At 36.9% G+C, this 15,330-nt stretch overlaps 1 protein-coding gene across 3 annotated transcripts in view; it reads right to left on the bottom strand.

Moving 5' to 3' along the window:
• The window catches only part of LOC130010691 (serine palmitoyltransferase 2-like), a 64,389-nt gene extending 51,061 nt beyond the window's left edge, over positions 1 to 13,328 (bottom strand). For 2 of the 3 annotated variants that reach the window (XM_056098548.1, XM_056098551.1), the window contains exon 1: positions 13,204 to 13,328. The gene's annotated coding sequence lies outside the window, so the exon portion shown is untranslated. Of the gene's footprint in view, positions 1 to 9,632; positions 9,766 to 13,203 lie in introns of those variants that run through there. The other variant, XM_056098549.1, reaches the window with a different exon arrangement.
• Positions 13,329 to 15,330: the final 2,002 nt, after the last annotated feature.

The raw sequence follows: 15,330 nt of genomic DNA, 5'->3' as shown, positions 1-15,330 counted from the left end.
TTAGTTTTTTTAATTAAATGTTAAATAATCAATGAATCGAAGTTCATTTTACAGAGGATTAAGTCCTGAAAAACTTGATTTATTCCTAAAATATCAACCAGATTGTAAATCAGACATTGTTAGGAATAAACTCAGATTCTGTCTGATACATTCCCCAAGGTGCCTGTCATAATGTCTGTTACAGACTCGGGTTTTCAATGATGGTACTACTAGTGTTATATCAGTAGTGCCAGATTAAGTCAGGCCTGTAAATGACATGATATCAATACAAGCTGAAATCTTATTATATAAAACTGGTTCATATCATGGATATAGTTACTGTATATAAACTAGACATTTTAGTTGAAGGCAAGGTGTTATAAAACAATTAATATACATGTAGGTGATATATTTACACATATGGGGTTTAATGTCTGCAATGATAGTGATATACATGTACATGTACAGTGTATACTATTACTATGAAGGAAATATTGCTCAGACAGCAGTGTTACATGTACGTCCTACTCTTATTTCAAAGGTCAACTTCACATAGAGTTTTTTTTTTATTATACACCAATGTATACACAGAACCACAGTTTTTTGTCCTATCCCATCGACTAGACACTGTTTCTTGCCATGCTCTCTGTCCTACATCCCTGACACGCGAAAACCCCACCAGATAATCACAGGAGCCATCACCTGAAGCGAACTCGAGACCTCCTATTTAGCTAGCCAACTCCCTACTAACTGAACCACTGTGGCCCCTTATGTCAAATGAAATGAAAAGAAGTTTAATGTCCTACTGTTCGGCTCCGACTGGGCTAATAAAGATGGAGATGCCTGGCCATCGGCTTTATGGTCTACTCTTATATCGAATTCAAACTGCCAAGGGATCTTTTACGTGCACATCAAAATGTATACACAGGATCCTAGTTTTCATATCATCCGAAGGATTAGACAGCTGTCCTTGTCAGGCCCTTTGTCCTGTCCTATAATACATGTATATAGTACTATAATATAGAGTATGTACTATTATAATGAGGTCATGGTATGTAGTAGTGTTGTTACCCATATTAACAAGTATATAATGACCAGGCAGTTTATAAATGTAGTGAATGTCAATCAGGGTAAAGCTAGGGTAAAGCTTACATATCATCTGTAGGGAGTCAAAAGGTCGTATCTGGATTTTGCGAAATTGTCCAGGAGAGCCAAAACTAGCCCAGAGGTCAAAATGTCGTATGTAAAATGTCGTATTTCTGAAGCTTTTCAAAAATATTTATTTACAAAATGTATGTGTAGTCATTAAAACAACATGTAACGATCTGCGCATATCAAGTTCAACATCTCGTGCAGAAATAAAGAGTGAAAGCTAGTTATTTGCAATTTTATACAGCAAAGACGTATCTCAGGAAAATATTCACCTTTACCTGCTTCAATTTCATAGAATTCACACAGTAGAAGCTCAACAATAATTTCAAAAATACGCATTTAACCATAAAACAATACTGGCTATATTTCGTTTGATTATAATGCTCTGGTTAGACATAAAGTTGATTTTTTCAAGAAAATACGATGTTTTCACTCTTAATAATTTTTTTTTTTTTTGGAACACAACATATACAACATTTTGAAACAATGACTATAAAATCTCTTTTTATTGGCTTAGAAATACGACTACCAGATGAAAAGATGCGCACGAAAATTCTCATTCTGAAGAAGCAGAAAATTGAATTTCGCAAACTATGCCAGATACGATCTTTTGACTCCCCACCGACGATATGTACGTATTAGGTAGTTAATTCTTTATTTTGTTATGTGAATCCAGTATGTTGATGACAACACTCCAACTATTAATTAATACATGTAGATTACGTTATCCCAGCTATGCTGTGAGTGTGATGTATATTCTATGTATTTGCTACATGTACCGGTATGTAAGATATAAGTTTGAGTAATTAAATGTTATTGAAGAATATAACAGTTATAATATCAAGCACCTGTTGGTACAATATGTACCTATAGTATAATGTATGTTTTTCTCGTATACACAGGACCTCAGTTTTACAACCCATCCAAATGACTAGTCATGCCAGCTGATGTTAGAAGTTAGAGCATCAAAGATTAACAAAGAGTCGTGGAACATTATATAATATCCAAGTAAATACATAGATAAGTAATTCATATATCCGAGTATGGTATATATAATAGTAGAATAGTCAGGTCATAAGGTGGGATATATCTGTTTAAATGACCTTTGTTAGGGTTATACATGTACATATATATATTCATGTGTTCCACACACTCTTACTATTAGAGATCAGGTTCATATCAAGAGACATCTTATCAAAAATACTCATTTACCACAGGGTACAAGCATATACTATTAGTCATCAACATCAAGGGACATCTTATCAAAAAAAGTCATTCACAGGAACAGTGTCTCATTTTCTCAACACTTGGAATGTTCCACAGGGTACAGGAGACTGAGTGGCATGGTTAATACAATCCTACCCGTGTACGTGACGATGAGTAGAGTCACCTGTCCTCAACGCTTGGAATGTTCCACAGGGTACAGGAGACTGAGTGACATGGTTAATACAATCCTACCCGTGTACGTGACGACGAGTAGAGTCACCTGTCCTCAACGCTTGGAATGTTCCACTGGGTACAGGAGACTGAGTGAGATGGTTACAACACTACCCTTGTACGTGACACCGAGTAGAGTCACCTGTCTGGCCTTGTGGGTTTTTTTTTTTAGGATCGAGTACTGACTCCTATTCCTAGTGAATTGTACCATGTTAGTCTCGCAATCTCTCTCTCTCACCTTTTATTTTTCTGCATTAATGGGGTAACGTGTGACAAGAACAACCTTGATGCCATGCTTGACTTAACCAGCTCTAATCACCCAGTACACATGTAACACTATGTGAATAACCTTGATGTCATGCATGAGCTACCAGCTCAGATCACCCAGTACACATGTAGCCCAACCTTGATGCCATGCATGAGTTACCAGCTCGGATCACCCAGTACACATGTAGCCCAACCTTGATGCCATGCATGAGTTACCAGCTCGGATCACCCAGTACACATGTAGCCCAACCTTGATGCCATGCATGAGTTACCAGCTCGGATCACCCAGTATACATGTAGCCCAACCTTGATGCCATGCATGAGTTACCAGCTCGGATCATCCAGTACAGACTTTGTAACACTCCTATGTTATATTGTACATGCACTCTTTATCACAATTACATAACGTCCACTCGACATAAACATGGTAATTTCAGGACTATCTAAGTTCTTTGAAGATTAATACAATGTCACAAGCAGATTATAACAAAGATTATATTTAGAGACATCGATATATTGGATTAAAACAGATTAAATCAGATTAATGATGAGATTATAAACTATAACAACTATAATCAGTACGCCTGATTTACATGTACCTACTGGTATACCCCAGATCAAACTATTCACTGGACCAACAAATTGACCATATAGAACACTCATTGAAGACCATACTCCAGGACCTATATCCTTCCCTTTTGCTGACTAATAAGTCAATGTCTCTTTATAAAATGACATATACACATGTATATAACTCTGGTTTGACTGACAAGTCATTCTAAAATATAACATATATTATATACATGTAGACTACTGTAGGTAGGGCCTAAAATATAACGTACATTATATAGACTACTGTAGGCAGGGCCTAAAATAACGTGCCTTGAAGCACAAACACAGCGAAATAAAAAATACGTGCTTCGTAAATAAGAAAACTGTGCTCTGAAAAAAATGGTATAGTGCTGTGAAAAAGTGTAAGGTAGCGATGACTCCTGACCCCTAATGGATTCACTCCTTAAAGAGACTTTAAAAGACAATAAACTCCTGTGTAAACTGCACCAGAGTAGTCCACAGAAGTGTTACAGCTCTAAATCTTTTTTTTTATCCAATCACATCAATTTTCAAAATTGCTCGTAAAAAATCGTCTGTGTGCCCTGACGATTCTGCTCAGTGAACCATTTGCCCCACTGATTGCATCTAGCATGTTAGTTATTTTCAGTCAAATATTTTACGTCGTCGACCGATTCGCCTGTCTGTGTCCAGTTCATGTATATATTATTCAGCGAATCATTTTTAAAAGGCAATCGGAGACATCATTGATATCACATGATTTCAAAAAGGCTTCCACATGAGTCACATGATCGACAGTAATTTACTCGCAAAGTGGCATACACTTATGAGATGACCACTACGTGTGCCCATGCTTGATCTGCCATAAAAAAATCACTGGCGAATTTCAATCGGAGCGAAAAGATACGCTAGCCTTTAGAATCTTATTTCAAATTATTACTTACTGATCCAACGTGGCTGCCAAGTGGATGAAACAAGGAGAGAAAACATTAAAATGAAAATTATTAACTAAAATATACTGCCACTGTTCAATATACCGGTAAGTATTATATCATATCTCACAGTTTATTACCTAATATACTGCCACTGTTCAATATACCGGTAAGTATTATATCATATCTCACAGTTTATTACCTAATATACCGCCACTGTTCAATATACCGGTAAGTATTATATCATATCTCACAGTTTATTACCTAATATACCGCCACTGTTCAATATACCGGTAAGTATTATATCATATCTCACAGTTTATTACCTAATATACTGCCACTGTTCAATATACCGGTAAGTATTATATCATATCTCACAGTTTATTACCTAATATACTGCCACTGTTCAATATACCGGTAAGTATTATATCATATCTCACAGTTATTAATAGATCATTAACTAGTTTATCATCCCAGTCCTTCTACCAGTCAATACAACGTCTCTCTCTCGTCATTAAAAAAATATGTCTTATTAAACAGTCTCATATACATGTAATTACACTTAATAACTTCTCTTAACCCAATTACACGTGGGCATCATACAAAGTCATTAGGCGTAGAGATCTGCAAAGTCATTACATGTAGGTGTAGAGATACATTTATATACACACCCAAAATATATCACATTATATAACTAGTCAAAAAAATTGTAAGAGTGTTATTCAACTGCCATAATTTTGAAAGTCTCTTTTGCTGAGAGAGAGAGAGAGAGAGAGAGAGAGAGAGAGAGAGAGATGGGCTTAAACATCCACCCCATGTAAACTAGGTTTGGTCCATAATATGGTTCAATTTTATTTAAATAATTCGTTTAAATGGTGTTTAACATCCACTCCACGTAAACTTGGTCAATAATATGGTTCAATTTTATTTAAATAATTCGCTTGTGCCCAAGCGATCATGTGATATAATCAGGTGACAGGTCATAAAATGATAGTGCATGAAATGAAATGAAATGGAGTTTAACGTCCTACTGTTCTGCCCCGAACTGGGCTGATGGAGACGGGCATACGCCATACAGTGAGCTATGTGGGAAATATTTCCTGAACTGCAGCGCTACGGCCTACTCTTATATCAAATTCCAACTGCCTTTTACGTACATGGGACCTCTTTTTTTTGACCCATCCAAATGACTAGACAGCTGTCCTTGTCAGGCCGGTCGTCCTGCACTACTGACAAGGGGATAATACATGTAGTGCATGATTGCAGTGATCATCTAAATATACATATAGTCATAGTCTTTCATCTAAAAGTGGGGGGTTGGGTGGCCGAATAGTTAGCACGCTCGCGCTGTATCATAAGGCCTGTCATTGAGTCAGTTGGCGTGGTTTTGAATCCCCGGTTGTACATGACAAGGAGTAGGGTCGCCTGTCCAACCTCGTCGGTTTTCTCCGGGTACTCCAGTTTCCTCCCACTGCTAAAGACCCCTACGCGCAAGCGAATTATGTAAATAAAATTGAACCATGTGTTAGTCCCGAAATGAGCTAGTTTGTGTCGAGTGGAAGTTAAACTTTCTCTCTCTCTCTCCATCTAAAAGTACATGTACCGGGTAGTTATGGTCTTTGATCCAACCTGATTAAATTATCACTTCTTTGGATCTTAATTACAAATTTTATTATTTACTTGGACCTAATTTTATTATTTTCTTGGACATACATTTAATTTCGAAGAATTATTTTCACTGATGAATAGACAGGAGTACACTTCCTGAATAACTGGTGAACTCTTTCAGAGTCAATAACCTGTATGTATCAAAGGTCATAATACAACCTTGACCTTGTGTACAAGATCACACCAATATGTACTTCTATACCTCTGTCAACATCAACAATCAACAAGTGGGGGGAAAGAAGAAAATAAAACTGATCTAGCTTAAAGACTGTGTGCTAAATCAGGGACAGAGAGAAAAAATGTTTCATGTCAAGTCAAACTAAATTATTTTGAATAGAGGGGTGATATTTAGGCTTTCCCTGTTCCCTGTTATATCTGTGGACATCAAATAATATCATTCATTTGTGATTGAATATTTCACACATATACATCAAGACACGGAATGCAATTTACATGAATGTTATTATTTGATGGCTACAGAGATAACAACAGAACGCAAATTTCAAACACATAATTCTCAAGAATATATCAGATTCGTCGGTTCGCGAGAAACGTGACGAAGGCTTTGCCTGTTCCCTGATACCTTTTCATAAATTTCTGAAATAAAATATTGTTTACACAAAAAAAAACCTACATGTAGATTATTTGTGGACTAACAAACGGATCAATATTATTTCACTATTCGCTTTAGCAGGACCCATAGTAAACCCACAAGGTCCGCCTAAATCACTATGTCCACAATGTTACGCGGGAGGGGGGGTCGAATGGTTAGCAGGCGCTCGCTGTATCATACGGCCTGTCATTGAGGGAACTGGCGTGGTTTTGAATCCCCGCTTGTATGTGACAAGGAGAAGGGTAGCCTGTCCAACCATGTGGGTTTTCTCAGGGTCCTCCGGTTTCCTCCCACTGCTAAAGACCCCTACGCGCAAGCAAATTATTGAAATAAAATTAAACCATATGTTAGTCCCGAAATGACCTAGTTTGTGTTGAGTGGATGTTAAACCCCATTTCTCTCTCTCTCCACAGTGTTACCCATTACAATATACCTACATGTATATTTTGTACAGTGGATGTATGTTTTATGAGACAGGTGTAGGAGGGGCTTCCATTATAAGGTTTGTCATTGAGTCAAGTGGATATATGTAGGAGGGGCTTCCATTATAAGGTCTGTCATTGAGTCAAGTGGATATATGTAGGAGGGGCTTCCATTATAAGGTCTGTCATCGAGTCAAGTGGCAAGATGTACAAGTAGGACGTGTGTTCAATATCGTAAATTCTCTTCAGTTTATCCCACTTCTAAAGATCCCTACATACAAATAATTTTTAAAATAAAACTGTACTATATAGTACATTAGACCTAAAATGACCTAAATTCTCTCTCTGTACATGTATGTTATTATGAAATCCTTACATCTTCTAATTCTATTCTCCTAAAACTATCAGCGCTATTTAAATATAAAATTATGTCACTCCTGTACATGTTAATAAATTAACAGCGTATCGTGTCTACACATTACATGTAATTACATTCTACGACATTAATCAAATTAACCACATAAAATGTTTTTATTTTACATGTTCATCGTGCTCAAGTTGCCCAATCAATCAAATACACCTAATGAACAAATGATTAGTGTTTACATTTTACAAAGCAGAAAATCAATACCATATTACATGGCAGTCCAATAGAACAAATTATACTGTCTTTATTCTAGGCCATTGCTTGTTACACCCTTGGGAGACACAGTGGATGGGGTTAGGATGAGGCTGATTCATCAACTGGGAGATCCTAGATTCAATTCCTTTATTTGGTCCAGAAAGTTAATCACCATTTTCCGGCCTGGTTTTAGATATCAGTGGATCTGGATGGGTGGAAGGGGGGGCTTGCCATTTAGTCTGTCCTTCAGATCGGACTGCGAACCAAGGTCCAGTGTATCTCAATTTGCATTACCAGGTAAATGAAATGAAATGGCGTTTAACGTCCTACTGCTCTGCTCCAAACTTGTGCTATGAAGGAAATTTTGCCCGGGCAGCGGCACTACAGTCTACTCTGTGGGAGGAAACAGGCTGACCCTGAGAAAACCCACGAGTTTGAACAGATTGATCCCACTGCTTGTCCGTCACCAACAAGTACAAAATTAAAACCAAGTCACATGACTCATGCAATGAGAGAAGAGAGAGAAGAGGGGTAAAGGTAGTTTAACATGCACTTGACACAAGTCATTTTGGGACTAATATATGGTTTAATTTTAATTCAATTGCGCGTAGGGGTCTTTAGCAGTGGGAGGAAACCGGAGGACCCGGAGAAAACCCACGAGGTTGGACAGATGACCCTACTCCTTGTCACGTACAACCGGGGATTCGAAACCACGCCAGTTGACTCAATGACAGGCCTTATGATACAGTGCGCACGTGCTAACTATTCGACAACCCAACCACCCTTACAATGAATGAATCTGTCATGTTTAAGTCAAAGAAAATGATGAATATAGAGTCTAATTAAATATAATTATTGGTTTACTTCAGACGATCGAAACCAACACCTGGTCTCTTCAATTAACTTTCATTTAATCAATAATAAATAATTAGTACAGCTAATAAAATTTGGTAAACCCACTGAAATGAACAACAACATTTCTACGTGTACATTTAAACTCCGAGTGAGAGAGGGGAACAATGTAACCACTTGCCATTAACTATGCCATTTCGAGACTAGCTTATGCTTATCGTAAAAATATATTTCAATAATACACTTGTAAGAGTCCTTAATAGTACATGTAGCAAAAGGTCCCATAGGCTAAACTCATGAAAAAAAAAATTCATTAGCAATTATCGGATGTTTAAAAAAAAGAAGTCTTAATCAATGTTGTTGTTATTTGCCCATTTGAATTATTTTCCCCGCCAAAATGAACCAAGTGCCATTTTAGTAGCGAAGTAGTTATTAAAACGAATAAGAATTAAACTGGTGTGTATACATGTAGGTAATAACAGTGCACGATTCCTATGATAATAGTCGACGGAATATTTTTTTTTGTTCAGTGAATTGAAAATGATTAAAATATTGTGTGATGCCAGATCAGAATATGTGGTCCATGGAAACAGATAAAAATCATTGTTTTGTCAATAATTATCGAGCTTGTATATTTCCGGGATTATCGCATTTAAAGTTAGTACTAATTACTTAATTAGATCTTAAAGTGAATGACTGTTAAAAGATTAGCTTACAATTAGTTTATTGACTAATCTTTGACTACTATAATCCCGACGACTGACATTAAGGGGATTACAATGTTTGTACGCAGTGGAACGTTAAATCACATTTGTTAACAGTTTTTCACTCTTAATTTGGGACAAGAAACTTATTCACAGATTCCTTTAAATTTGATCTAAATTTCTCTTAATCAAATGTGCGCAGCTACTCTTCACTGGCCAAGGTGTTGCAAGGAACTCAATACTCATACTTTTAGGCTACTTGTAAGAGGTACATGTACCTAGTTAGGGTACTAGGGATAGTACGTCTCGATGACCCCCCCCTCCACCACAACTCCAAGCCAAGTGTACATACTGTACTGAGTGACATGCATGTAAAAGAACTCAATGGAATCTAAAAAAACAGTAGATACCAACCAACTCCACTGTCTTCATAGCATGTCTGTCCATTAGCCAGGTTTAGTGCAGAAAGGCCGTAGGAGGTTAAACCCCCATTTACAGTACACACACAACAATAGTACCTGGTAAAACTACTACTCTTTCTAGCTGAGCAACTGTAAGCAATAAGCATTAAGTACATGTAGGTCTACATGTACATGTAGGTCAGTTATGATGCCTTTATTCTCAGCATAGTCAAACATGTGACTAGGTTACGGTAATGTAAATAACATTGGATATATTAAGCCACGTTACTGTACTGAGGTGAACCATTAACCAAGTCAAGGTGTTTATTTGTTATAGTGCAACCAATAAAGTTCATACCAATACAGGTGACTGGTCAGTCATAATGATCCTAGATATGGTGGGTGGGGCATGTAAACAAAGTTAGATATTATAATACATAACATCACATGAGGAGACGGTTCAATCGTTTCCAACAATGTACCGTGTCATAATAGAGTCTCAATCTACATATTTATATAAGCTTATCAAAAAGTCGAGTCATACTATACATGTAAACCTATTACATGTATGTACTTTAAATATTGATAACAGATTATCAGGAACCATGGTGGCTAAGTGAGTAAGATGCAGGCTCACTGTTCAACCCATGCATTAGTCAAGAAAGTTCATCAGGATTTTCCGATGTGGTTTCCCCTTGTCAGTGGTGCAGGATGGAGGGCCTGACAAGGACAGCTGTCTAGTTGTTTGGATGGGATGAAAAACAGGGGTCCCATGTATACATTGGCGTGCACATAAAAGATCCCTTGGCAGTTGGAATTCGATATAAGAGTAGGCCATAGTGTCGCTGCCCGGGCAAAATTTCCCTCATAGCACACTGTATGTCGTATGCCTGTCTTCATTAGCCCAGTCGGAGCAAAACAGTAGGACGTTAAACCCCATTACATACATGTATCACAAATTATCAAATTGAGCAATTCCATGTTAGGCTTCACCAGTTTGACTTTCTGTTTTTTGGACACACCTGTAAAAGATAGGTTGCCAGGCAACAAAACATACGCCCACAGCAGCTAAATCATCCGAGTTGTCACATATTTATTCTTTTGTAGGTAATTAGGGGCATTTAATAGACAATTTCATACAGATGACATTGGGCGTATAAAAATTATCTTCATATTCCTGGAGAAAAAAAGACTTTCTTAAAGATCAATAGTACCTGGCTGTGCTGTTCAAAAGAATTTCGTTCCAAATTTTTATAGTTTAGAAATTTTAAACAACACATCTTTCACATGATTCATGTGGGTATTGAAAATCAATTTGGTGTGGCCTAAGCCAGTTACAGAGTCCATATTGTTCATAATCTAATTATATAATAAATATAACAATGTAAGCATATATGGATTGTATTAAGAGCATTATTTCAAGATACTTATTACTAATAATAATTACCATTTACATGCAACTGATTGTCTATATTTATAGGGAAGTTGGATGACCGAATGGTTAGCGCATGTGCGCGTTACATGTATATCATAAGGTCTGTCATTATGTCAACTGGCACGGGTTTGATTCCACGGTTGTAGGTTCGCCTGTCCAGCCTAGTGGGTTTCCTCCGGGTGCTACAGTTTCCTCCCACTGCTAAAGACTCCTACGCACCAGCGAATTATTGAAATAAAATTGAACTACATGTATGAGTTAGTCCCGAAATGACCTTGTTTGTGTCGAGTGGAGTTAAACCCTATTACTCTCTCTCTTTCTCCCTAGCAACCCTTTAACCACCCTAGCAACCCTTTATCCACCCTAGCAATACTTTATCCGCCCCCCTCCCTCAGCCCCATTTTTGCATGGTACCTTTTTGTTGACTTTTTGGTCTAGAATCGAAGAAAAGTATGTGAATTTTCATGTAGGGGCCTACAGTTTTTGATCAGGAGGTAAATGAAAATGAATTAGAGAAATGAAATCACAATCTATAAATGAAATCACCTACATGTATATCAGGTGATTGTCACATGTCTGGGCTTTTTTATGGTCATATAGATTAAAATCATTGGAATGTTTGAAAAAACTGTCATACATTTAGGTCAAGAAAAGAAATGGGGTTTAACATCCTACTTTTAGGTCAAGAAATTATATTGAATTAAGAATTAAGTAAATGATGGGGTAAGAATTAATTAGGCCTACTATTTTAGGCCTACTATTTTAGGTCAATATTTTCTATTTAAAAATCCATTATAAATATTATGTGATACATTTATTCGAGACTATCCCCTCTCTCTCTCTCTGTGTTTTACCACTCATGATACATACAGGAAGGTAATCTGATTCATCATGAATGGAGAAGTTCACATGCTGAGTTACCTTTCTGGAAAAATAATTACCAACTACATGTACCCATACAATGTTCATGTGTAACTATCAATCACTAGCAAGTCTTGTGCAATAATACACACAGGCCCTCAATAACATTCGTTTCTATGTCTGCCAGTCCAGCTCTTACGTAAATTGTTAAATTATGTGTAGTTGTTATCTCTGTACAAACGTCAGTGAAAACTACCGTAATTTAAATGACTGATGAGTCAGAGAGCATTCTGTGTTCAATTACATTCATAATGGCCCTTTGGTCTGTTATTCAGCCCAGCTTGTGTTACCGGTATATTAAATAAATATAATATTTAGTGAATAGAATTATGTCGACCAAAATAAAAAATACACCAACAGGAAATAATCAATATGATCTAGATGAAATCATTACCGCACATAACTCCAAAAATGACAAATATTATGAATTATAAATTCATTAAATTTATTAGAGAGGTTCCGCAACCAGTACGAAGTACGACGTACGAACACGGCTTCGTACTTCGTTTTTGACAGGTTCCGCAACCAGTACGAACTACGAATAGGGCTTCGTACTTCGTAAAAAAATATCAAATTTAAACAATAAACTGGGGCCTATGAGTCAACCACTTGCTTCAGGACCATTATTACCAGTGTTATGAAACCAATATTTCAGTTGGCTAGCTGCCTAATGTCATTGACTGATGGAGGTTGTCCAACATTTAGACTATCCCCATAAAATAACTGTCTAATATCATGTAAAAAAAAACCTGTCTTATTAGGACTATGGATCACTTATGGTCAAATGATGACACAACCTTAATTTGTTCTTTTGTCCTATTTTCAGAAGTAATTTCAGGCTAGGCCTATCTAGGAGTTCAACATCCCATTCTATTATTTGCCTATTTAATGACCGACATTTCATGATTTCTTTATCCTATCCCTTTCTTCGATAAATTCGTCTGCTATATATATTTATGAATATTATGATTAAAATGGTTAATTGAATGATTTTTGAACATGATTGCTATGACACCTCACCAAAAATTATTTATTTACTTGCATTTTTCTACTTTTTGTCGGCACTGGTTTTTGTCTTTGACTTGCAGGCATCATATCAGGCTCGGCACACGTTTCCATTCATTGCCACTCTTCTGACATTTCAGACAATATAATTTGCAATTTTGGGTCAATAATAAGTCCTCAAAACCCTCTACAAGCGCCGAAAACTAATAATTACATAACTTACCTTTGAATGTCCTTCCGAATCCTAGTAAGGTCCAAATTTCATCAAAATCCCATCAATTTTGTTCGCTATCCGTCTCTTTAACTCTTTACTGAAGGAGAACCATTTCGCTATAATGAAAGCGAGGTTAGGGGTGTAAAGGGAGACAACTAATGACAACTTTTTTTATACATTCAGAACTCTTCGTGAAAGACAGCAGAAACGTTTTGTACCAACGACTATATCCACGTCAATTACTTTAGCTAAATAGATTCATTATGTAATATTTAAATAAAGAGCTCACTGTTCTTGCTATATTACTTCCAGTAAAGATAATTCAAAAATAAGATATTGAGAATTTCATTCAAATTCCTTTATTCTGGGCCAAGTTATCACTGTTTGAAGTTTTGACAAGATATGGCAAATATTGTTTATTATCGAAACAACGTTACTTGTAAATCAAGAATCAGCCATGCTTCTCCATTTTTAAATTAAATTATTAAATGGCGATCAAATTTCAATCGGTTTAAATCTGTGCCACCGGGCGTTCTAGAGAGTTGATTATGGGCTTCTTGTTGTTTATTACAAATTTAACGTCCAATACATTACAATATGATATTATGAACAGGTTGATTTAATTAAATGGTAAAAACACAAAATAAAAAATAAACTGTTTCAGTGGCTAAATCTGTTTGTTAAGGCCATCGCAATTTTCGTCAAGGTAGATGAGGTGTATAAAAAGTTAGGGCACGTGACTGTTGGCGTATTGTCTACATATCATCACCTTAGGTGGAAGTGGACGTAAAACTCTACAAACGAACGGAACGACTGTTGGCGAGATTGTAGGTTAGGGTTAGCATTGTGGCTATAGGTCCAGGGTTACATCTAGCCATGTTTACATCTCGTGACCTATGACGAAAAATTGAGCTGACCTGATCATTTAGCGATAACCCTGTTTCAGTATCGCATTTATAGTAATTGGACAGGAAGTACATGGATTAGATATTAAATATAATTACTGTTTATTGTACCAATTGTTCATTTATTATCACCACTTACAATATTGGTAGGCCTATTATCAAATATTGGTAGGCCTATTATGAAATTTTGACACGGTCGTTATCAACCTGATCACCTCGGTCAAATATTACATTAATTGATTTAATTATTCAAGGTACAGTAATTAGTGGGATAATTAAGTTGTCGTTCGTGTAGTTCAAAAATTATCCTATCATTTGCTTGTAACTGCGGTGTCATTTTAACTGTCGGTCAATCTGACTTTTTTGACATCCAGGTAAACAATGAATTTGATATTTGGAATTCAGGTCAGCCACCTAAGTAATCATAATAGGACCACGTTAAAGTTGTTGGAATAGCAGGAAAACGCGATTTCGTTCGTTAATTTTTCGAAAATGTTCCCCCTGCGATCCATGGACAGTGATTCAGTAAACGATTGATATTCAGGTCAAACATTAGATTATACCAGTTGTTGTTTTCACGGGATGTAATAGCAGGAACAAATTTTACTGGGGGCACGACACTGGATCACTGGCAACCATCTGTCAACTGGAGTTTCAGATCTGCCCCCGCCCCCTCCTCCAACATTCACCTAGTCTGTGCGTCCATGGCCCAAGTCGGAGCTAAGTGGAGGGTGTCATACTAAACTTGTGCTGTCTGTGTACAGTTAGCCCCACCAGAGAACAGGCACTGAGCTAGTTGACCGATATTTTAAGTCCTAAATCGACGATTTTAGTCGAAAACACTAAGCATACTTCGTGGATGTTGGGAAGTATTTTAGATTCAGATTCCATTCAATGAAATTAAAATGGTTTATTTGGTCTGTGTATCTTTAACAGATGTAAAACAGAGTAAAACCGCATTACAAAACATCATTCCGATTTTTGGATATGGCGGCCATTAAGAGCAGAGATCTATTCTCGAAGTATGAAATGAAATGAAATGAAATGGGGTTTAACGTCCTACTGTTCTGCTCCTAAACTAGGCTAATGAAGACGGGCATTTGCCATACAGTGTGCTATGAGGGAAATTTTGCCCGGACAGCGGCGCTACGGCCGAGAAAGTTCATCCAGATTTTCCGGCGTACGTGGTTCCCCCTTGTCAGTGATGCGGGACGGAGGGCCTGACAAGGAC

Source organism: Patella vulgata, chromosome 2 (assembly GCF_932274485.2).
Source record: "Patella vulgata chromosome 2, xgPatVulg1.2, whole genome shotgun sequence".
NCBI lineage: Eukaryota > Metazoa > Mollusca > Gastropoda > Patellidae > Patella > Patella vulgata.
This window is presented reverse-complemented; position numbering and strand designations above follow the sequence as displayed.